Genomic DNA, 26417 nt, shown 5'->3' with positions numbered 1-26417 from the left:
ATCCATTCATGTCATGATTTATCAAAATATTAAATTTAAATATAAATAAAAAGGCAAAACGCGAGTACACAAAAATTAAATAACAAGAAAATATAACATTCATTCACAAATTAACTCATGCACTAATACACAATAGTAGATGAGAGTTTCACTTAAATTTTCAGCCATATACTCAGGAAGAGAATAAAAGGCCTTTTCTTGCAGATATATTTTTAGATCTTTCTTTATCTGATTTTTCTCTGAAGTTTATTGGGAGTTTATTCCAGACATCTAAGATACTATGTACCACATTTTTCTTAACACATGTAAAATTTGGTTTACAAGTCTTGAAATTGTTTTTGAACCTAGTATTATGCGGATGTTGCCCTTTCAGATTCTCAAAAAAGATTTTATTGTCAAGGATAAATGAAACACATTCATAGATATAAATACAATAAAATGTTAGGATGTTATGATTAATAAAATATGGTTTACAGGATTCCTGATAGGGTAAATTGAATATAGTTCTCAAGCACCTTTTTTGCAAGATAGCAACTCTTTCAGAGTCCCCCGAATTCCCCCAAAGAATTATACCATATCTGACTCTGGACTATATATAGGCATGATATGCTGAAAGGGAAGCCACTGTACCCACCTCCTGTGTTATTAGTCTCAAAGCGAAGCAATATCTGGACATATTTGCTGCCACCAACTCAACATGGGCACCCCAATCCAATCTTTCATCCATCATTACCCCAAGGAAGTTAGCTGACTGCTGTGTTCTTATCTCTGTCCTTCCAATTTTCACTAGAGAGCTTTCACTAGGCCGTTGTTTAAAGTTTAATATTTGCGTTTTGTTGACATTCAGCAGAAGATTATTTATGCTAAACCAGTCTTCTAGCAATCCAACAGTTTGGGCCACTTGATTTGCACACTCCTAATCTGTATTTTTGCTGCATATAAGACTTGTGTCATCAGCAAACATAACCATATCATCATAGACATTGGTGACATCATTGGTGTAAATTATATACAGCAATGGTCCCAGAACGGACCCCTGAGGCACACCTTTTTTTATTTCTTTGTAACCAGACTTGAACTGTCTACCATCACTCATTCTGTCAACTACACACTGCCTACGGTTTGACAAATAGGACTCTAGAAGTTTAAGGGCAACTCCTCTGATTCCATAGGCTTCTAGTTTTTTAAGCAGTATTGAATGGTCAACACTGTCAAAAGCCTTGGATAGGTCAAGAAAAATTGCCATTGTAGCTTTTCGATCATTCATTGATTTAATAATTTTCTGCAGTGCTTGATATATAGCCCTAACTGTTGATCTGCCTTTTCTAAACCCGTTCTTTAATTCTGTCAGTATTTGATGTTTCTCAAGATAAGTTTCAAGCCTGGTGTATATAATTTTTTTAAAAACCTTGTTTATATTGGGGAGCAGTGATATTGGACGGTAGTTTTTAGGTTCAGAGGGATTGTGTTTTTTGAAGACCGCTTTAACTAGAGCAATTTTGAGAAGTGTTGGATAGGTACCCTGTTGAATTGATAAGTTTATGACATGAGCTAGAGGCCTTGCCAATTGCCCTGAAATCTGCTTTAAAAATGAAATAGGAATGTCATCATGACCTGTTGATCTCTTATTTTTTAGTTGTTTTATTGTGTTCTCTACTTCAGTTGGATTGGTAGGAGCCAGAAATCATTTGATGAAATAAATTGTGTTTCTTTTTTGATCTTTTTTTCAGGATCTATTCTTTGAGCTTTTTGATTTTATTTTTTTTATTGGAAATATTTGGTTGAGGTTAGTATCCAAAATACCTGCCAGCTTATTAAAAGCTTTTTCAGCATCCACCTCCCCCAGCACATCATCCCACACACAGCCAGTCATTTCAGAACATAAAGCCTGTAATTTAGATTTTGAAAATATTCTCCCCATTTTCCATGCACCAACTTCTTTGTCGGTGTTTAGACTTGTATTAATTGAGATCTGTATTGCATGGTGATCAGAAAGGGCTGTTTCCAATACTTAAGCATCGCTAAAATCTAAAAAGTTAATGGAAAAATTATCTATACATGATATTTTATTTAATAGATTTGGTCTTGTTGTATCAAATATTGTTTGATTAAAATTATAAGAGTGTAAAAGCTCCAAAAATTTCTGCTTTTCCATCCCACTCCTATTTTGATTTTTTTCTGGCGATAAATTGACATTAAAATCACCTGTCATAACTATCCTAAAATTTTTGAAAGCTGAACATAAATTCTGACACAATTCCTCAAAGACACCAAGAAAACATTAAAGTCACCAAGACATGACCTATATACACACAGAATCAATAATTTTTGATTTTTATTTAAAATTCCACATACTTCAATTTGTCCTTCAATGCTATAGTTCTGTATATTAAGCATCTCACTATAATATTTTTCCTTCCCATCTTGGACAAGAATGCAAACACCTCCTATAACAAGTTATTCTCGTATAACAAGTAAGCAGTTGGTACCCATCAATGTGGATGAAATTCTCCTCCCTTGGCCTGAGCCAGTGCTCGCTCAGGCATAAAATATCATAATTGTTGTTAAGTTTTTCTAGAGTGACTTCTAAGTCTAATGTCTTATTTCTTATACACTGGATATTTTGTGTAAATATTTGAACGTCTGGGTTTATTATTCCTGATATCGGTGGTTGTTTGGATCTCATCTCAGGTGTAAAAAATGGTTCACCACTACACCTTTACCCCATAGCTGCGAGTTCATGATCTTTTTTTTGTCCTCAAGCTCCACTTCAACTTTAAAAGAGCTAAGAAATTTTTGCTTTTTTGTTTTCATTTTCTCACACTTACAAGAAACATTAGCATTTTCTTTCATGTACTTCTCAAGTTGTGCAGAGTCTACATCCACTCCTAGTCCAGATATGAATATCCTTTTTTTGTGGCTACACTTAAGCTAAAAGTACAGTTTTCTCCAAGCACCGGCTCAGGTCTCGCCTGCTTTGGTCTCCTTTGTTTTCTATTTGTGACAAGTTGCCAGTTGTTGTTGCCCTCTTCTACATTACTTGCTGAACTCTCCTCTATTATGTTGTTTGCTTCTTTCTGAAAAGGCTCTTCTGGTTGTAGAGCCAAAGTTGCATGGTTTGCCTTTGCAGCTGGTGATTGAACTTCTCTAACAATGTTGTTTACATTTTCTTTGGTGGCCTTGTTTGTGTTTTCCTGTTTCGGGCTCTTACTCAGCTGGATCTGATGTTGCTTCAAATTCTTAGCTGGTTTGTGGACCTCTTCTACCCCAGCTGAGGTGCTGGGGCCTTTGTTTATAAGGCTTTGTCAGGCAATTTCAAGAGTACCTCCACTTATAAAAATTGACATACACTTTGTCTTGAATATTATAATTATGTAATGATACTGCCTTATCATTGGATGGGTGTCATTGGACAGTATTTGAAAATTCATTGTATTTTTACGTCTATTGATGTAATTATATTTAAAATTTCACTTTAGTCTCATCACACATCAACATTTGGTAAAATTACTTTGAAAAATCTTATCTTGCTAAAGGCAAAGTCTTCAAGTGTATATAATATCAATTAACAAGCAGTACATGCAGTACCGCATTTGCTAAGCCTAAAAATATCTTTCAAGGCCCACAAGTTAAACAGGCCAAACAAAGAGTTCAATAACATTAAATTTTTCTGTAACTGAAAATTTATCTTAAGTCTGCCTGTGTACATAAAAAGAACAATAATTTATAAATTTTTAATAAGATAAATGCGAGCTTATAAATTTATTTCGATGCTTAGACAAGTTAGAGTAATTTTTGCTTGAGGACAACATGCAATATTTGGTTTCTTATACCTGGACTATCTACTGGAACCATATTTCTACTTTGACCCAAACAGAAAAATGAGAATCTTATATTCATGCAGGTAATTTTTTTGCTTTGGTTGGGTACAGAGATGGATTTCTGAAAAAATATCTACTACATGATAATAGTGTATTTGCAATAAAAGTGTATTTCAGTTCTTCTCTATACATACTTAATTATTTATTGGTAATTACTGCATGGGATAAACCCATTAATTAATAACATACATAAAATTTGCTCTATTTTCAATTTAATGTATTTATGTAAATTTTCTGCTTTTTGTATAGAGTAGACACCTTATATAGTTTTGTTATTTTTTATATAGATATTGGTTGTAAATTATATTTGTTACTATTTAAGTTTCTAGTAATATTTAACCTATTTAGTTTTGAGGGATTTATGGGCCTGGTGAAGTCATCGAATATTCTATGAAGGGCAACCAGTCTATTAAATATTAAATTTTATATTAAATTAATTTATATTAAATTTATCGCACACAAATCTCTAGTTTTACTTAAGGGAGAAAACCTTAAAGGTTGATAATTTAGTGGTTGATTACAAAAGTAACTTTGCCTATACACTTATCGGGACGCAGGCACCAATCGAAGATAAAGAAGAAGAGGTTAAAGACGAATTCTCGTTGTTCGCACTAGAACAAAACATAAGTTTGGTACCTAAAAAGGTCATGTTCATCATTCTGGTTAACGCCAAGGATGAAGAGAAGAAGCGTTTGGCCACATATTGGAAAAAATTTCTTCCATGAGCTATCAAACGACAACGACCAACGAATGGTCAACTTAGCAGCGGTTTGAGGATTACTTTGACAATGTTTCCACACAAAAACATCTACAAAGAGACATAGATATCCAATGATGGGAAAACACGAAACTAAATGGGTCATCTAATAGCCAAAACGAGACATATTAGAAACATCATTGACATAAAAGGCTAAAGAGATAGATGCAGGAGCGGATCACTTTCTGGTGCGGGTAAAGGTACGATCAAGGATTAAGACAACCATGACAAGAAATATCAGCAGGAAAAAGGTGGAAGGCAGATAAACAAAGTCAGGAAGAAACATGCAGATATGAATAACGAGAAACACAACTAGTGAAGAAAGTCACAACAGAAGCGTCGGATGTAGAGGAGCACCTGAAACAGAACATCATTAATCAACGCTGCATAAGGGGTCCTAGGTGAAAAGACAAACCACAGAAGAAGAAAACATTAGTATGACCTAAAAATGCCAAAGGGCCCTAAAAACAATTCTTCCAAAATGGCCTGTGATATTGCACTTTAATATAGTGCTGGACAAAGGACGAAGAAAGTTAGAAATATTGATCTGGATATATTTTCAAATAAGGGCTCAGAAATGACTTCCTACAGTGAAATGCCGATGATAGTTCACTGTAGGAAGCAGTATGATTAAAACAAAAGAAATATGTTTATGGACATAGAGAAGACTAAGAAGGCAGGTCTTAGGGTCAACGAGGACAAAACCAATTATATGCATGTCAAACGGAGATCAAAATAGGATGAAACATAACCATGCACACCTACAATTTCGAATGCATAAACCAATTTTAGTACCCAGTAGCAATTATAACCTCAGATAGCGATATCAGTAGCGAAATAAAACCAAGAATACAAAAAGTCTAATAATGTTGAATAATGGCCAGGTCCCGACTGATATCTAGGAACTCTAAATTACGGATTTATTGGGCAGTAACCAAGCAAATTATTACGTATGGTTCGGATATATGAACAATGACGAAATAGAACGAACTGCTGCTAAGACGCTTTCAACGAAAGATGTTGTGGAAAATCTTTGGGCCTACATTGGATGAGAGAACGGGTCAATATCGAATAAGAACAAATAAACCCAAGAAAATGTACAAGACAGGGTTTAGTAAACGAATTAAAAGCACAAAAGCTCATATAGGCGGACACGTACAGATTTCGGCCGAATGGCCGTCTGACAAGAGGGTATGAGAGGAAAACCCAGTGGGAAAGAGACCTTTAGAAAGACCAAGGCTGAGATGGAGGGACAATATCGGTAAAAATATTGAGAGTACGAGACTGGAAGGATATTGTGCTGGACAGGGTAGAAACGAGTCGTAGATGCAGCTAAGGGTTATGACGCTACAAGAAACCCATAAAATAGTTTTTGAAAATTAGATGTTTCTGTCACACCGATCTGTCAAGCGATTGAAATTTTTCTGCCTGAGATTAGAAGATCAATAAAGTATCTTTCAATGCGTAAATCATGCATCAACAATGCTTCTCATATAGTCCTTTACTAAGCGAAGAAATTTCATAACTAGACAAACGGGAAAAAAGGATAAAAAAAAGGACATAATTTATTAAGGAATGGTTAAAGAAGCAGCCCAATAGTACAAGCTTACTTTTGTTATGTAGACCATTAGGACCACATATCAGCTTATTAAGACAATTGACAATTTTACCAAATATATATGAAATGTACAGAACAACCTTATATTGTTACTCGTGTGCATCTCTTATCTCGTTTATCATAACAATTAGATGTATTTTTGGTGACTAAGTAATTAAAAAAATTGTTGGCATGTCCCTGAAGATCATCTATCATCACCTTCGAAACCAAGTCACTTATATACCAATATAAATAAGAATCTGACTCTAGAAAGTCACTTTGGATGCAGTTGAGACAGTTTAGTATACTGTGTGCATACTTGTTAGCTTGCTAGTTAGTTTGCTTAAAGCGGATGAAAATACCCAATTTTCCAAATTTAAACTTGTATTCTTTGATTACAAGGCCTCTGAAAGCCTAAAAATATATTTCACAGCCTACAATTTAAAGCGACTAAACAAATAGTACAACTTTTTTTACCTGCTATTATTAGTACTTCTACTTCAACCCAAACAGAGGGATAAAAAAAGCCCTATTATTCATTCTCTCTCTTGTCTTTGGAAGAGATTTTAAAAGATTTCAAAGTACATGAAATAAACATTTGTCTGAGTGCCCCCGTATGCATAAAAAGCAATAAATTATCCAATTTAAACTTTTACTAATCGGCGACCCTAAATATATCATTTCATTAATTTGGAACAGTTTTGACCTTCTGGTTGGTTAAAACCAGAACATGTGTTTTGAGTGACATCTGGGTTTTAAAATAGAGTCGGTGACGAACGAATTTTACAAGCGATTTTATTTAGCCACCGCAAATCGTCTCGTGAAAACGATTTAAATTTTAATATTCTATTGTTGGATCTCCAATGGGGTCAGAGTCCAGGCTACGCGATTCCATGATGAAATACAGGCGATTTGATATCAGTATCGTTACGGTTCGTTAAATTAATATAACAATTCAGAGAATAGATTGAAAAGAAAAAAGAAGTTTCGTCATAAAATGTATATCAACCAAGATAGCAATATCTTACGAATATACTATATCTGTTTATAATTAATTATATTTGGTGACCATTCAAAAAACATTACTTCCATGCAATTATCAACTTGTTGATGTGGTTTAACAATTTAAGTCCTTGTAATTATTACTAATTGAATTGGGAAAGTTTGTCTACAATAAAGAAATTCCCATTTTCTACAAATTCTATGGGATTTACACAAGTGACTAAAAAGCGTCTACACGCCTGATTTCACCGAAAAACCCTAGAACAGGATCTCATACAGAATCCCAGAGTGAATGATGGCATAGCATACGCACACCAACTGGTTTTTATCCATTAATATTTGGTATGGAATAACAAAGGCTGCTTTATTTTAATGACAAATTATTTTAATATAGAAACGTATCATCCATTTTTTCTCTAAGAGACCAAACGAAAACAAAACAAACGTAAAAACACAAAGTCACGGTCTCATCAAATCTATATAATTTTTTTTATTTATTTATTTTTTTTTTAAATGCTGCACGTGTTTCGCTTTTATCGGAGCATCATCAGGCCTAGACCTACACAGATCACATTACAACAAGAGTTGATAGGAGCGAAACACGTGTAGCATTTAAAAAAAATATATGGATTTGATGAGACCGTGACTTTGTGTTTTTACGTTTGTTTTGTTATTGCAATATGCCATGAAAGAATTTTATCTAGTACCAAGCTAAGAAATGTTATTGTTTTTTTGAACTCAAGGATTATTGCTTAAATGCATGAATAAAATCAAGATTTAGGTGATTCCGACTCCGACAGGTGTGAAAAACTATACAATTTGTTTTCATGTTGTTAAAAAAAAATTCATTTAAAGTTGTTTATCTCGTGAAATGCTTTTCCAGCAGTAGTGTGCTATTTTGCTGCACTTTGTTGTCGAATGTATGTATTATCATACTCAGCACTTGTTCGACGCATACCCATCATGACTATATGCAGTAAATTTGTGGACCATGAATTTACAAATTTAAGAACTAACACAGGCCCGAGCACCGAACTTTGAGGTACTCCCAAGTGTGAAGATTATTTGAACAATATGAACCTAATTTATTATTTATTGTGTCCGATATGCAAAAAAAGAGGCGAACCACGTTAAGACAACACCCCTAATGCGGTATGATTAACTCTTTCACAACAAAGAGCAGCATCTTGTAGCACGATATTAGTCAAACGCTATCTGTCAATGCTTGAGAGACTTATTAAATATCTAAAATATTAAAGAATTCTTCAAAATTGCTCTGGTTTGTTATGGTTAAAACTGTTAATATTTTCCCCTTTATTCAATTAGGAGGGTTTATCGCTGCCTATCCAAGACTAAATTGAAGTATTGCTCTGATGTGTTGGTATTCATATCACGAGACTCATATTGATGCGTTAGAAAGGATCCAACATAAGCTGTTGAAATATTGTGCTCATAGAACCCATATTACTTTATTAAAAGAAAATCATGAATATTCGAGCATGAAGAACAATTATAAATTATCCAACGCCGTTATATATTTGGTGGCACTTGCATATTTAAGACCATTTATGGGTTATAGATGGTCCTGTTCTTTTTAACGTTTCTTATTATAGCTTGCGTCTTGTGCCATAATGTAATTTTTACTATTCCATTCTACAGAACGCCCAATGGAATTAATAATCCTCTAGACAGGTATATGTGTTTGTTAAACAACCTAAACCTAAATATTGATTTATTTAACATAAGATCCTTGAGTCGACCTAAGAGGTCGCTTGCTTTGTAATTTATTTGTGAATAGTCTATTTCTGTTTTTAACATTTTAAAAGATTGCTCGATAAGTACTTAGCCTACAAAAGCTAAAACTCCCATTATGGAAAAGTGGAGATTGATTTCTCAACATAGCCTTCTTTTACGAACCTAAAGTGTATCGATTTATACTTTATGTAGCGATGCGACAAATTCTTTAATCCGCTTAAAAAATAAGTTTTCTGTAGGTATGCAACAAAGTAGTTTTTTTTTGGTGGCATGTGGCATTTAACCGTGCAGCCAGTTACAATTTTTATATTTTATTTGATTTCCCATTATTACGAATCGCATATTTCTAACTACTCTGATAATTGATTTAAAAATATTCTTTATCCTTTATGCAAATTATGCTTTTTTTTAATATATAGATATATCTAATTTATAGGACGGTTCTTAGCTACATTATCCTATCCTAAAACATTTAAGACAGTGAGACACACTTCACGCCGCTATCTAGTGCCAATAAATGCATAATATTAAATGAACTAGCCACTTTACATTCCACGCGTAAATTAACCACTAGCATCTCGATTTCTTTAGTATATTTTTAACATTCAAAAAATATGTGATCTAGTGTGATCTATCACCTATAACATTACAAATTTTGTTGAGCTGTGCTGGGTAGCATCAACAACGAAGTAGATCTCCGTGGTGTAATAGTCGACTAAAATTTATGTCCGGGAAATAACTTTTTCAAGTTTCTAAACAAAAGGAATTTGCACGGGGACAAATCTGGAGAATACGGTGGATAAGACAGCAATTTGTCGGTTTTTCTGCAATTTGTCGTCGAATCATCTCAATAATTGGGCATAGTAGAGCCCTGTAACTCTTTTACCTTTTTCTGGTTAGGCGATGTAGACACACCTTGCGAATCCCAGAGAATGGTAGCCTTCACCTTTCTGGCCGATAGGAAAGCTGGTAGCAGTACGTTCACTGGGGTGCAGTCCACTGTTTCAACTGTTGCTTGGTCTATGGTATGTGGATCCTGTTTCATTAACAGCTGAGGACGACGCAGCAACTCGTTCGGATCAAACACTGCACTGAAGTGGTCTCACGGTTGCTCTCGTTGTCCGGAATGAGCAAATACAGCATGCAGACACATCCGCTTACACACGTGGACAGAACAAAATACGAGTTCGATTCGGCTGAAATTCTAACAATAGCCTAGAGAATGTCTAAACGGTAGATGAGGCTCTTATACAAGAATCAATTTTAATGGAAATCTGCAGGGTACAATTTGCAGATTGTATCAAGAATTGTAGGCTGAGTTAATCCGATCGACTGTGTTAGAAATAATCAAATAAATAATATATTTTCAAAAGGATAGGTTAGTCGGGATATTTCATAAAGGAAAGCAAACAAAATAAGGATGGTATTTGCAGACATCTGTTTTTGCATATTGACTTCTTCCAGACTAAGCCACCAAAAGGCAAAGGAAATTAAAAAAAAACTCGAATAGGCATACATTACTAAACAACGACATTACTACACGGACGGCTTCAGATTGCATGACAGAGCTGATGCTGGCTTCTGTGGCAAAGCTCCACATATCGGCAAGGCCTACTCGCTCCGGAAGTCACTGGAAGACATGCCACTGTCTTCCGGTAAAGTATTTACGGTGTTAGAATGCCGCCATCAAGGCTATTACGGTGAGATCTAACCTTGTACTGGAGTGTACAAAGGTCCTAGAGGAACTGGTGAAGAAACGCTGCATGTTTCAACTGGTCTGCCACAGACTGGGATCTGCCAAACTTCCCCTTAAACCTATAGTCGGCATAGCGAAATGTATAGCTGCCGCGTCAATGAAGTATCTGCTTGATAAAGGGACTCTCCGAAGATGGACGGAAACGCTTGGTAAGAGAGAACCTAAGAGGTCGTACATGACTCTTCTGCCTCTAAAACAATCTAAAACAATTACTGTGCTTAAAGAGACTCGAAATCCGACTAGTGACTAGCATTTAAGACTTCATCTTCACACCCTAGGTATTCGGAGTGCCATTGGGGTTGGGAGGAGGAAGAAACTATGGACCACGTCATCGGAAAAAGCCCAGCGCTCACGTGCGCTAGGTTTAAATATCTGGGCTATACTGACATCTTGCCTAGAGATATAAAATTGATCAGACCGAAGCGCCTCATTCGCTTCTTCAAGGCCATTGTCCTCTATTAACCTTCGGTAGGGCACAATGTCCATCAGGAGACCTATGTATGCAACCGCTAATCAAACATAAATTAAATTGTTAAACCATGCTTGAATTGGTGCTGACAATAGAGCATAAAAATAAAATTGATCTAATTAGGAATTTATATTCAATGTCTTCTGGGCTATGCAGAAACAAAGAAAAATATACTTTGTTCATATACGTGGTATGTATAACTAAGAAACACCGTCTGATTTTCTTTGTTCCAATTTTTCCGATTGATCCTAAAATTAGAATTTCGGGAAAATAACGCTCATAAATTTTTGGTGTGTGGCAGATGGAAACAAGATGCTAAATTCTCGAACGAGTCCCGATGGCAGGTTGCCGGAAATCTTTACACTTTGGACTTTTGACTTTTAAGATTCATTTGCGGGGTTGTAGATTTTTTTTTGAATAGTCTAGAAATTACGCATTTGGAGAGTGAAATTAGATTCTATGACATTTTCTGGACGCAACATGGGTTTTATTATTAGCTGTGTTCTAATAGTTTACTGCAATTTAAAAACAAACAAGACATAAATCAAATGAGAAATTATTTTGCTAGTGAGTTCTGCCGATGAATTTCATAATTTGGCTTTAAACATTTTTTGTCATGCGTGTTTCGTTCATTATGTATCATAGGCTTACGTAAACACTCCAACTCGGATATCTGCCTTCTTCAAGACACTTTTTTTACAAAAACACGCTAGCCACTGTCTCACAAATTGATAGTATGGTTATACGGGTTTCGCTTAATTTAGAGCTTCATCATGCCTAAAAACATTGAAGGAATTATTGAAAAGTCTCATAGACCAGCGAGCCATAAAAAAATGTTTGGAGAACTATAAAGATAAGTGAAAGCCGCAAATCTGTAAATATTAACTGATATTTTCTGTGGTAGTGAGCTTGAATTGAATTGAATTGTAAGGCAGTAGCCAAAGGCTCCTAATAGAGCCGTCGTGCCCCACAGAAGGTCACCAGATGCCAATTACTTTGGAATCATTGGAAGGACCTAATGTCGCTGGGTAGACTAAGTGTTACTCAGATATTTGAACCCAGTGCGCAGGAGTGCTCTGCAGCTTTATCCTCCTCAGTCCTCACAACACCACCGGCATTACGGATTGCTCTCGCAATACCCGCGGGAGTAACCCGTAATGTCGGTGGTTTTGGAGTATGGAGATGGCTTCTTAACTGCCATTGTCCAGTCAAAACACCTGTTACTAGCCGGATTTCGCGTCTTTAAGCGCAGTAGTCTGCTGAGATACGCGGAGGGCCCATCTATGTGTGCCTTCGTCTGTCTCATATCGGATGCCTTCGTCCATCTATGGAAGGTTTTCTTGTCCAGCAGACTCTTCATCGATGCTGGTCGGATGCTCGTAGTCCGTTTCCTAGTTTCCTGCATAGTTTAGGTGGTCAGGCACCTAGACAACCTGAACGCTGTAGTCCCTTGTCCACTTGCTCCAAGACCTTTACGCACTCCATTACGAGCTTGGAGCTCATCATTTTGGCCGTAAGAGTCTTAATGGCAGCTGCTATCCGGTCAGACTGATAGGAGAGTATTGCTATGTCTGCAATTCAGCAATTTCTGTCCGCATTTCAATACAGCAAAAACTTCAGCCTGATGGAAGACAGTAGCGTGCTCTCCTTATATATGGGAGCCTAACCATAAAACCAGCTCTGTTGTTTATTCGGCATTCATTAGTATTCCAGATAATCCCCTTTTAGTGGATTTACGAAATATTAAAAAAAAAAAATTATTTCTAGTTACTAGAATGTCCAGTCAGGCAGTGCATTGTTTTCTTCCTGCTCAATAGTAAATTATTTCCTAGGATGGAGAGAGTTACACACTTTAAAGATGTCATCGATGTACATATCAACTCTCAAGAGGCCTCAAAGCCTACTTGACTTATTTCTCCTCTAAACTATGCATACAAATCTCACTAGAAAGAGGAAAAAACATAAGACCAGGGCCAAATTAACAATTTGTCTATAAAACTTGTTGAAAAGGAAGATAGATTAAGCAATAGTTTGAGAATGCTCAAGCTTAAAAGAAAGAAGGGATAGTAGAGAAAAACTTGGCGACTAAGGATATTAATCTTGCGCCTGGATAATTGTCAAAGATTTTTAAATAATTAGTGAACTCTACAGAGTTTGTTGTAGAATATTCAATTTTAAATTTAGTGGCAACCCTTAAGACCACATTCTGTTTCAAGTGTCCTGATTTTATTTCTATTACAGTTTTCAGCTTTTTATTTTTGGCATTATTATGACACAATGAAAGATATTCTTCATTGCGATCAGCATTTGTAGCTCTATTAGACGTACGAATACCAGTTTTGATGTTTGTGTATTCACATTATGAGTATTGTAAAAATTTCTGTCTGGAATATCGAAGGAAGATTTCCTGTTTCGTTGTTTCCGAAAATTTTAGCTTTACTTGTGCCTTTATCGATCGTCTGTGTACCAGATTAGATCCCCATCCGGTTGATATTATTGATGTTCTCTATCTGGAAATTAGACTTCGATGGGCGCATTAATAGAAATAATGCGTTTCATGTGATCGACATCGTTTGTAATGTATTCGTCTTACAGATCGCCATGCTTTCATACCCTATCGAATTTTCATGTTCAGTCGCATAAATCCTAATCTTGCTTCTTTATTGGTGAGTGTAAATTAATAAAAAAGAAATCTGTGTGGGTTAATTCATTTTGTATTGCCCCTATTATACCCAGACCATCTAGTCTTTGTACCTTATTTAAGGCAACATTATTCTGACACACAAGAATTGTATTAGTACATTGGATCTGCAGTTTTTGGTTTTAATAGTTTTCGAATTTCAGTGGAATTTCTTTATCATGCGCTCTTATCATTGTGTCAACTCTTCCCTGCCAAGTCAAGCATGAGGCGACACTGTACATTAATTCAATTCAAACAAGTAACCTACATGTACTAAAATAGCCTTTTTTTTAAGTCCTTCTAGGTAAAAGACAAGGCGCATAGGTCTAACGGTTTTGGCCTATGCGAGATCTCTTCTACTACGTTTCGGTATAAATGTTACCCTATGGAAGCGCCATCTCTCCAGAATGTAATGTAATGACTTGATTTTTTTCGACGAATATGCTGTGCTCGTGCAGTGATAAAATACAATCAAGCAGCATCGAGATTTCTTTAAAAAAAAAGCTTTTTGCCATGAATTTCCATCAGAGACTGCTAGAGGAATAAACTTTGCTCAGGAGCTTGCCCTGGAGAAAAGAAGAACACGCAATGTTCTCTAAAACTTTCTTTTGCAAGCGAAAAACTTTAATGGCTGGACTTTCCCAAAGTATAGCCCCATATTAGAGTTGACTATAGAAAAAGCCATAATAGGCCATGAGCCTAGTAGACCCATCCTTACTGATTTAGCTTTTTCGAGAGAGAGATGCTGGTGGAAGAGCTGCTGACTGAAGACGAGCTTGGGAGCACACTAACAGAATCTCCCGTTGATAGTCGAGGAATGGATGAAATTAACATTTTTTTAAGTTTTATGAATATTAATACTTAAGTTATTTCGATTGAACCAGTCCTTATCTCCAAAACGAGAATTCTCTCGTTACGTACGAGAAAGTTTGGCTCTGAAGAGATCAAACTTGTGTCATGTGCATAAAGTAAGGTAAAAGAATGAGTTATTTATATATAAAATTAATAAGAGGGGACCTAGGATTAAACTTTGGGAGATATAATGTACGGCCGCATTTAATATAAATGAAGAAATTCAAATGGCTGGCTCCTAAAGCTATGAAATCAACTAGGCTGCCCACTACCCACTACCCTCATTATATCCTGGATAGTGGATTAATCAGATCTAAAGTTAAATTGACTGTGTGAACAAAAAACGTTTCTGATTGTTTTCTTCCAAAAGATAAATTTTTAACAAGTATTTAATGAAAATGAGAAAAAAATTTGGACTAAACCTTGAGGCTCGCCTTAAACATAATTTGTAAATCTGATGATCTGTCTTTAATAAAAACTGAATCCACTTAGATAGATATTACTTAAAATCCCTTTGGCACCATAGAAGGCACCAACTTATTAAGATTCGACAACCGTATTCTGTGACCGAATTGAATGCTTTTGACAGATCATAGGACATTGTTGTGATTCTTCATACCGACAGGATCTACAGTGTGTTTTAAAGTCAACTGATTTGTGTTTACCAGTTTGTCTTAGTAGGGAGCTCAATGAAGTTATGGAGTCTCAGAGAAACGGCCTAGATCCGTCCTTGGATGTATCTTATATGAAGCAGTACTAGTCAAAATGCGAAGTTATGTAATCCACTCATAACAGTTAAATTAAATATACTTTCATACATCCTTTGTTGGTAAGAAACAGAATGCTTAACCTTTCGATTATCTCAAACGCAAATACTAGGTCGAACTATTATCGACAAAATAACATTGTATGGATGCCGGACCGGTTATACTTCGTTAATTTGTATTTAGGTGTACCTAATTAAAATTTATTTAAAGAAGACCTTGTGCGGTTTTGTGTAAATATTTTTTGAAGGAAACGAAGTAGGAAGATAGGTTACCTTACTTCCTTAAAATTATTTAAATCATGTTTATTCTTCTTATCAGCATTCAATGATAAAAAGATAAAAACTAAGTGGTCACATATAAGCAAAATAATATAAAACTTCTTCTTCAAACCTATCTTTTATGAATCTTTTGATGATTTTACTTAAGGTAGATAGCAGAGGGATTGGCCTCCAGTTTACTGGACTTTCTAGGTCTTTGTTGGGTTTTGGTATTAACCCAATTAGGTATTAGGACCACTTTTGCTTCTTTCCAATTTTGTGGAAAGTGTGCCAGTGTTAGTACCGAGTTTATTATAGGTAGAAATTCAAGTATTATGTTTTCCGGAACTTTTTTGTTTTTAAGTGATTTAATTATTGAGGTAAGTTCAGCAAAAGTGACTGGTCTTTGTATTATTATGGTCGAGGGGCGAGTTTTAAAAAAAATCTTCTAGTTTTTTCTCGAGGTTTGGGGAATTATTTGACTGGGGATTTTCAGAGAATTGGGTTTCTAGAGATTTTGCAAAAAATTTGGACTTTTTGTTTTTCCCCTCAGGGTCTTTGTTAAGTTCCAGTATTTTTTGTAGGGACTTTCTTCCTCATTTAGTTCTTCTAGGAAAAGGGACCATCTTTCATTATTGAAATTTTTCATTTCTTCTTTTATTTGTTTTTCAGTTCATTTGCAAGTATGTATTTTGAAATCTGGGGTTTAGTGTGAATAGATATTGTTTTCTTAGTTTATTTCTTTTTTTATATATTTTTTTAATGTCTAAAGGAAAAGCGTAGGGAAATTTATTTACCCAGGGGATATTTATAGTGGCCTCGTTAAAGGCGTTTATGATTAATTTTTCAAGGGATTCTACGTTTTTTTTTTTTTAATTTCGGGGGTTTCGTTTCTTGATAGGGGCAGAGAGTTTAATAATAGTTCAGCGTGGATTGGCAATATACAGTGTTTATATAGTAAAAAAAGAAGAATGGCCGAACATATTTGCTAAAGCTCTTAAGGACTTGGAAAATATGGTACACAGACGGCTTTCTTTTGGTTCACACGGGGCTATCAGTAAGCGAAGTGTATCGAGGAGGGTAGATCTTTTCTTTTCGCTGGAAAGTTACACCAGGCGGCAGTGTGCATTCTAGAGGTAGCCACAATAGAGGAAGTCGAAAGTTCAGCAGAGAAGGTACTTTACCATATTGTACTTTACTTGTATAGTCAGGCTGCCTTAAAGGCTATCCAAGTGCACAGAACCAGTTCCAAACTTCTAAAATATTACAAGAAGTTCTGAACACGTTGGGTAAAAACAACTCACTTTGGCTAAATTATGTTCTGGAACAGAAGGGAATGGAAGGAAACGAGTGAGTGGACGATTTCGCGAGGATTATCTCCCGATCGGTGCTGCACCTTACATTGGACTGAACAAAAGGCACAATTTTATATCCTGTATAACTGAGCATGGGAAAAAACTATGGAAAACTGGAGCAGGATCAAATACCGACAAGCTGAAGAACTGCTGTAAATCCCAACGAAAGCGTTGCTTCCTTGTCGCGATACTTGATTGCTTCCTTGTATAAGGATAACCGGCTCACTGAATTTCTTAGGTGTGGCTTCTAACCCGTTGTGCCCTAGTTGCAGCATGGATGAGGAGACCGCTTATCATTAATAATCTTCGGTGTTTGCACTCCATAAGAAAGTTTGCCCTAGACAACTCCAGATTCATGTCCTACTTTAATAGATATCGCAAAATTTACCGCGATACAGTGAAACTGGCAAAAAACTTAATACTACTCAAGTAAAATAAACCAATCAAGAAATAAGTCTAGAGAGTCTTGGAAAATTGTTAATGACTTACGAGGTGAACGTGAGAACCCTTCTGTTTCTAATAGCACGGTGTCGGCCGAAACACTCAATCATTTTTTCCAGGGTGTTGCTTTGGGTCTATCAACATTATTTCCTCAGTCTGGTAAAGATCCGCGCTCATACTTACACAACATAAGGTGCCTGATACATCTTTCTTTAGACCAACAGATTCTAGTGAAATAATGGAAGCTCTATCCTCAATGAAAAATAAGAACTCTTCTGGATGGGATGGGCTATCACTAAAGGTCCTAATAGCGCTACCGCTACCAACCCTTGATTCTTTGGCTGATGTGATAAATGTTTCACTTTCAAGTGGGTCCTTTCCACATTTACTTAAAGATGCCATGATTATACCATTATTTAAGGGTGGAAACTATGATGACCCATCAAATTTCAGACACATAGCCATGCTTCCTACGCTTGGCAAGCTTGCAGAGAGATTGGTAAAAACTAGGATGATGGAATCTCTAAAACGGCATAATGTTCTTAACCATCAGCAATTTGGATTCCGGACGAAACTGGGTACATCTGATGCTATTTTCAATTTTTTGGAGAGTCTGTACATGGGGTTGAACGCTGGGGAGAGTGCGGCGGCGGTGTTCCGTGATTTATCTAAGGCGTTTGATTGTGTAAGTCACAGAATACCGCTGCAGAAGCTAGAAACCTATGGATTCAGAGGAGTTGCTCTCGATTGGTTTCGTTCTTACCTATCTGGAAGAACACAAATGGTGTTCTTTGACAATTATATGTCATCCCGTCTGGATATGGATGCGGTTCTGTTCTTGGACCAATATTGTTCCTGCTATATGTCAATGATATCTCTCAAATTCCAATTAGGGGCAGATTTACTATCTTTGCGGGCGATACAACATTACTTTGGCATGACACTGACACCAAGAGGTTAAAGAATATTGTTGATGAAGATTTAATTCTTGTAAAGTCATAGTGTGAATATAATAGATTAACTTTTAATATTCTAAAACTAATATTTTAACTTTTAAATGTAACTTTGGAACTGTCACTTTGCAAAATAAGTACAATAAGTCCTTCTGAAACATGCAAATTTTTGGGTCTGATGATTAATAAGCAATTAAAATTTGAAAATCATATCTCCTTTTTAATAGGGAAGTTATCATCCAACTGTTATGCTATTAGAGTAATAACACATTCTCTGGGACTTGATGTGGCTAAAATTGCCTACCATGCTCTTATTGAGTCTCATCTGAGATATGGTATTGTGTTTTGGGGTGTGTGCTCTCAGTATTTGTTCAGCTCTCTATTTATTTTGCAAAAAAGAGCCATACGCTACATGTGTGTAGCTCCCTTTCGTAGCCCTTGTAGGCCATTATTTTTAAAACACTCTGTCCTGACATTGTTATCTATGCCTTTTTATTTTAGAGACTGTTTGTCTTATCCACAAAAAATATCGCCATCAACTTGGCCACTCTCCCCTCCTCGGGTTACAATCTCCGAACAACCTTCTCTTTACCTCTGCCTATGCCAAAAACTGAGCAGATTAAGTCCTCTATTGTGTACGGGGGCAGAAGGCTTTTTTTGTGAAAAACGTTTTAGGAAAAATATAAAGAAACTTTTGCTTGCTAAAGCATTTTATTCTCTAGACGAGTTTTTAAATACAACTTTTTGACAGTTAAAAGTTTTTTGTAGCTTGGTGTGACTTCTTACTACCTTTTCTTTGGGTGTGTCCTATATTCTATGTATGTAAGAATTGTTAAAATTTTTATATTTTTATAAAAGATTACGTTGTCAACTATCTTTAAGGTTTTATATAATGCTTTGTTAATAACAGATTATGTTACGTAACAATAAAGCTATTTTTGACTTTGACTTAATAAGGCAATGCAATAGGTGAGCTAATCTGCGGTATGAAATAATGGGATCTCTACACCTCTCACGGGAGGAAATATATTTGAAGTGGGAAGCCTTGCTTTCCTTAATTAGGACAGGTCGTCTGGATGGGATTATAAAGGACGGTCACCAGGGACGACCTGAGTTACCATCAGGGGCTTGGGCTAGAGACTTTCAGGCTTAGTCGTTTGACTTTGGACTTCCCCAAGCTACTACTATTAATTGGCGATATTGCCATTTTAAATAATATAGAGTAAAGCTTTGTAAACCATGTGAGTTAAAACGTATGGAAATTAAACCTTAACTCGCACAACCTCTTTACCTTTTAGGCTCGGTTCAATCAGTCAATTCAGCAGAACTAGATAATCCAGAAATAGTCTTTGGCAAGTGAAAATCAGGAATTTGGACAAGGATCCAAAATAAATATTTCAATAAAGTTTTAAGAAATTTAAAATTTGTACTCTTTCCTGCTGCCATTTTCATGAGGGTCACCAATATTTCAAATCATTAAATGTAACATTTTTAGTAAATTATATCTGTAATTCATCAAAAGCAGGAAAATATACACATATAATATACATAAATATGTCGGCCTTCGAACCATTAACTTGTTTTCCTGGAAACCAAAATTTATTGCACATGCCAGTTAGTCTGTTTGAGCATCATCAAGACTGTTTAAAATTAGGCAAACAATGATTGAGAAATCCTAATATTCTGTTTTTAAAAAAAGATAAAAATACTGTTTGTTGACAGTAATATCCAAAAACCTTCATAAATATAATTTTACTGTTCTTATCTTTATCTTCAATAAAGATTAACGTTAAAGAAAATATTAAACAAACAAGATGTTAGGGTATAGCTGATAATTTTATGGTTTGCTTTTTTCCTTATAACATTCTCAAATTTTGGGTCATTTATTCTATACAAGTGACATAATGTTACTGTGTTGATGTTCTATTTATTTATTTATTTTCAACAAACTATAGATAAAAATCGAATTACATAGTAGGAAAGATAAAACTTTATGCAACTAAAGTACCATTTCCCTACTATTGGTTTTGGAAACCCCGGAAAAAATCTCGTTACAAGTTTTCACTCATTCCAAACTTTTGGAGTGATTTTCAGTTTTCTATAGACGTTTAATGTTAACAAGTTTTCCATGTTATTTCTGTAATAATAATACATATAGCAATAATATCTTTTATTGGCCAAAAATAGTAAAGAACGACAAAAGAAGAGCTAGCTTCCGTAGGATACAATAAATTTTAATTTTTTCTTATTAAATCACATCTAATATTAGAAAAACACTTTTTAACACCACGCATAGGCAGTGGTAAACAGCTTTTTTAAATTGGAATGCAGATTCAATGCTCATAATATCAGCAGGAAGCATTCTAAGTCTCGATGACTATATATTGAGGATTCTCATAGAAAGCTGAGTTATACCGTTGATTGAGTATTTGAGTATAACAATCAACGGTATTATATAAAAAGGATGTTTTCAGTGGTTTCAGTACGTTTTTTAATTAATATTAAGACTAAAAACTTGCTTTTTACTAAATGATAAAGAAGTATGAAGTGGGTCACATATATTGGAAAAAAGGGAATTCAAATCGTTCCTTTCACAGGCGAGTTAGGTGTCAATGGTGTCATCCTTCTAGGTTATCATATTATAAAAAACTGCATATTTGTAAGTTATCTATTAAATATTGGATACCAAAAGATTATTATATTTAGTATAGTATTTTAATATTGTTTATATATTATTATTATTAAGTTATTATATTAATATTAAGTTATTATTATTATTAATTATTAAGTATATTATTATAATCTAGCAAGTTTATTGCTTATTCGAACCCTAAATGCCACAAAATTAATGTGTGCAAAAATGAGGTAGTGTCTGGTCGATATCCAGCAACCAAAATCGAAGAACGCAGCATATGTCGTTTGCTAGCAACATAGTTATAGTCGGCGCTCATTATTATTTAATCAATATAATGCCAGTATGTCCTGGAACTTCAAAAGAGTTTGTTACAGTTTTTTTTTTGTGAGCATAACACTTTAACTCAATGTATTCAAATTTGAAATATTTTTATATAATTTAATAAAGCTTCTTTCATTTATCAAAGTCTTACATTAGTAGTTATAAAAGTCGAAAGCAAACAGGGTTTGGGCTTATAGGAAAGGGTAATCTCCATAGAAGAATCAACCATAATTGTATAGGTTTCAATAATTATAAAATTTTGATCAGTTTAGGATATAACCAATTTATTGCAAATGCATTTAAATGGCAAATCTATGTATAAATTAGATCAGAACAGAATGTAGACATTAATGGACAGATATATATTTTGTTTTATAGCAGTAACTACTTATTAGAAATCAACTTCATATTAAAGCATAATCTTGACTAGGTTGATATTGTTGGTACCTTGATCTTACATTGTGAGGTTGTACAGATGTCTGATTTCTTTCGGTTGCCTTGGCCAATGTCGATCTGAAAATTAGAATGAGACTTTATTATGTGTGAGGTCTGCAATAGTCAGTTCAGCAGAATTTGCTGCTCTTTCTTTTCACATGGTTTATTGTAGGAAAAGTGTAGTGAATCTTCATTTCAATAAAATAGTAAACAAAGTAGCTGTCAAACCCAAATATTGATTTTTCTCTCAAGATCTCTTTAAGTTTTATTGTGGCTGGTACATACTTACAGTACTACTTATTTCATGCAGGAATTGTCTATATTTTCAGTATGATTCCAAGGTTGACAGATGACTTAAACATGGTAAAATCTGGAGGGGATCTGTTTCGACAGGTTTGGGTTAATGGGTCATTTTTCAGTCATTTCTCTCTCATCATAGGTCATTTTTCATGAAGTCTTCAACTCTCAGCTGGTTTCGCTTTGAGCGGATTTACAAAGGAAATACCTTATCCAGGTCTGATTTTTTTTTTGTGAGTTAAATTAAAGTTTTGCCGAGGGCAGTTTTAAAGAAACAGACTAGAGAGTTTTTAAGGTTTCCTGTGTTATTTTGTCATAAAAATTCCAAAGAAAGGCCACATTCCAACCTAGGTAAGTTGCACATGGCACATGGTCAACTTATTCTTATAATTTTTCTTATAACCCATTAAATATTCGCATTTATTTTTATTTTAATTTAAAATTTATAAAGACATCCAATTTTTTTAAGCGAAATTTTAATAAAAAAATAATTTTGCTCACCTCAGAAATTCATCAGTTCAGTTTCTCATATGTAGTTTTGTTTTCAGGCCTTTTTCTCTTCTCTTTCTCTTTTTGTTCTCTTTCTTCTTCTTTTCCTATTTGCCCCCTTATGGCTACCACTTGGACTTCCTCATCTATTTGTTCAACTCATAACTGATATTGTGAAGGATTTGATGGTCTGAGCCCCATCGAACACACTTGAGCTTCTTCCTTCTTCTGGATATCCTGAAATCCATCACAGAGTGTAGTATTGGCTGAATCACTTTGTCCAATTACCACCGAAGACACTGTCCTTCCTGAGACACACCAGATGAGCCCCAGGGCCGTCTAATCATCAACAGGGTGAGAACAAGGACCACAGGTATCACAGAATAATATAACCATTTAGAAGTGTAAAACAAAGGCCACACACATTACTTTTGCCATAGTTAGTACTATTTGAGTAATTTATCGCATATATATTTACTAGGTAGTTTACTTTAATTTTTGAGGCACCTTGTTGCTATAATCTTTGTTGGGAACTGAGTATATACGAGTATATGCGAGGTATAGTATAAGTTGTACCATATTTATTTATCCATAAACCGCCGGTTGTTATTGTTTGATTTGCCTTTTATAAATTGCTTTTATAAACTCTAGACCAAAGTCCTATTAACATTTATTAGCTTTACTGTAGTATATTATACTAAATACTAACCTAACTAAAGCTTTTCTTTTATGTTTATTTTGATTTTTGAAAGATAACCTAACTTTCTAAGTTAGACAAGGGACTTTTGGTGTGAGTCCATGAGTTTTAAGGTGCATTCACACTAAAGCTGTAATTTCATAGCAAAAGTAAGGGGTTAATATTTATTTTATTGTTGATTTATTAATTACACCATAACACTTGTACATAATATAAAGAGTCAATATAATTAAATATATTTATAAATCTCCCTGTCTGTTCTTCCTTGTGAGATTTTCTTACAGGTTTATAGGTATAGTGCTTTTAGTAATTTCCTGTTTTCTTGGTCATCGGGATTTTCTTATCCATCTGGGATAAAACAGGTGGCGCTTATATTTTATTGAACTCTTGTGGAATCCACGCCACTCTACCAAAGTGGTTAGTGCTAGTCGGCTCCCCTTTGAGAAGATCCCCTGAGCTGTCTCTATAGTCTATAGTAAGTCTCCCTCCTTCCATTGGTTCCCTTGTACCCATTTTCTAACCCTCACTTTCCATACCTTTACTCTCCCTTTTTCCTTCCTGTTATTACCCATCTGTCCATTCAAATTTCATTTAATCCCAGTAAATAAGATAAATTATTAAAGTAAAATTAAAGTTTTGAATAAAGAAGTAAATTGTTTTTGAAGGTGGTAGACAATGGTACAGTGAAAACATCTTGTCGAACTTGCATTGTCTTATTTATTTAATGTAACACGACGTTTCGGTTGGTAAGTATCTCCAACCGTTATCAAGTGTAAACTGACAGCAAACTACTATTCTATAGGCTTATATACTAGATGTGTGCAGCGATGTGGAAAGGAAAGTAATCCGTGAAAAGAGCTGGGGGGAGGACACGCCTCTCTCTAGATCCTACACTGTCCTGAGAGTAGAGGCTTCCAGATGTTGGGTATATCGACGCTTGGCTGGCTGAAGATCCCCTGATTCTGTGAAATGAAAGCTGCCTCTACGAACTTCCTCTTCCGCCAGTGCTGTTCCTTGTGCAGAATCTTGGCTTCTGACCAATGGATATTGTGTCCATTATGCCACGCGTGCTCTGCTATTCCGGATTTGGAAACCTCTCCTCTTTGGGTCCAGCTGCGATGTTCCTTCGCTCTGACTTCTAGGGGGCGCTTCGTTTCACCTATGTATGAGTCACCGCACTCACATGGGATCCGGTAGACGCAATTTTTGGTATCCAACAGGCCATCTGGTTTGGTCTTTGATACCACGCTTCTGATAGTGGTGCTAGATCTAAAGGCAGTTCTAATATTGTACTTGCTGGCAATGCGTCGGATTTGTTCCGATGTACCCCTAATGTAAAGTATGGGTAGAAGTCTGGTTGTCGTGGTGGCCTCGTCTCTGATTTGATTTGGACGCGTCCTTTGGATGGTCCTACTTATTAGCTTGGATATCCATTCTGTTGTAGGTCTTTGTAGATGGTATCCACTTCAGTCTTGAGATCCTCGTCGCTTCTACAGATGGTTCGAGCTCTATTGTAGAGGGATCTTATGATGCCTACTTTGGTGGTTGCACGATGGTTGGATTCATAGTGAAGATACTGGCCCGTGTGTGTTGGTTTTCTATAAACTGAAGTTCGTAGATTTCCACCGACCTTTTTAACGAGGACATCTAGGAAAGGTAGAGCTGAGTCCTTCTCTGTCTCCATCGTGAACTTGATTGTTGGTCTAAAGTTGTTGAGGTGAAGCAGAAACTCCTGAAGTGCTTTTTCCTCTTTGTCCCAGATGATGAAGGTGTCGTCCACATATCGAAGCCAGAGCTTGGGTTTGCAATGGGAGGCATCTATTGCATGTTCCTCGAACCATTCCATGAAGATGTTTGCTATTACTGGGGAAAGAGATGAACCCATCAGTCCTTCGTCTTGGGCGTAGAATCTATCCTTGACCTGAAAGTAAGAATTACGAAGACAGATCTCCAAAAGTTCCAAAAGCAAACATCAAGTTCGACAAGATGTTTTCAAAGAAGTAAATTGTTTATTAATTATAATAATTATTATTATTTATTTTTTTCTTTCTATTTAACAAATTAATAATAATTAATCATAATTAATTATTAACTATTATTTTTTTTTATATTTAATAAGTTTTAATATTTTTTTCTCTATATATTTACAACACAACAGATTTGAATTAAAGTTTTTCTGTAATATATCATAAATATCGAAACGGATTTGAGATGGTTGCAAACCTCTACAAACGAAAGTTTTTTGATTAAAAATTATTGAGTTAGATGTTATAAATGGCTATAACTGCAAAAGGATATGGATAAAACTTTTCCTTATAACCGTTAGGAGTTACATAGCCTTTTATATTTTTTAACATCTAACAAATCATTAATTTTTTAGCAAAAAACTTTTGATTGTAGAGCTTTGAAATCATCTCAAATGATTATTGAATTAGATATTTATTAAAAAGATTAATTCAAATCCTTTGGGAGCATTTTTCATTTCTTTAACGTTCTACTTTTTAAGTAATTTTTACAAAAAAGCTTTAGTTTGTAGAGATTTATAAGTTTTATAACGACTATAAATCGATTTAGTTATTGATTGTTAATATCCGGACAAAAAAATATTGAAAATTCCTTGGGAATGTCAGGAGATAAAATAACAGCAGACGCGGACTATAAATAGGTTGCTGGCAAACGACATGTGTTGCGTTCTAGATTTTGGTTACTGGAAATCGATCGGGCGCTAGCTTCACAGATATGAAAAAATATCTAGAAAAACAACACAAGCTGGCATTTTCGGGTACGTGCATTGTAAACATAGAGGTATTCTACGTTGCCAAGTTCCTTTTTTTTTCATTAACTTTTTTGTCAGGAATCTTTTTTTTATTCCGAAAAATTTGTTGATTCCTCTTAAAGTATATATTATTAGTCAGCAAATAAACGAAACTTTTAAAGAGTACACTTTTTACCTATTATAAAATACAACACACTAAAAAAATATGTAGTGGATTAAGAAAATTATATATTGAATGAAAAATT

The 26417-nt window shown here is 35.1% G+C and overlaps 1 protein-coding gene across 1 annotated transcript in view; it reads left to right on the top strand.

Moving 5' to 3' along the window:
• The window catches only part of LOC126737268 (6-phosphofructo-2-kinase/fructose-2,6-bisphosphatase-like), a 93957-nt gene that overhangs the window by 1663 nt on the left and 65877 nt on the right, over positions 1-26417 (top strand). The gene's annotated exons all lie outside the window — the stretch shown is intronic.

Source organism: Anthonomus grandis, chromosome 6 (genome assembly GCF_022605725.1).
Source record: "Anthonomus grandis grandis chromosome 6, icAntGran1.3, whole genome shotgun sequence".
Taxonomy (NCBI): domain Eukaryota; kingdom Metazoa; phylum Arthropoda; class Insecta; order Coleoptera; family Curculionidae; genus Anthonomus; species Anthonomus grandis.
This window is presented reverse-complemented; position numbering and strand designations above follow the sequence as displayed.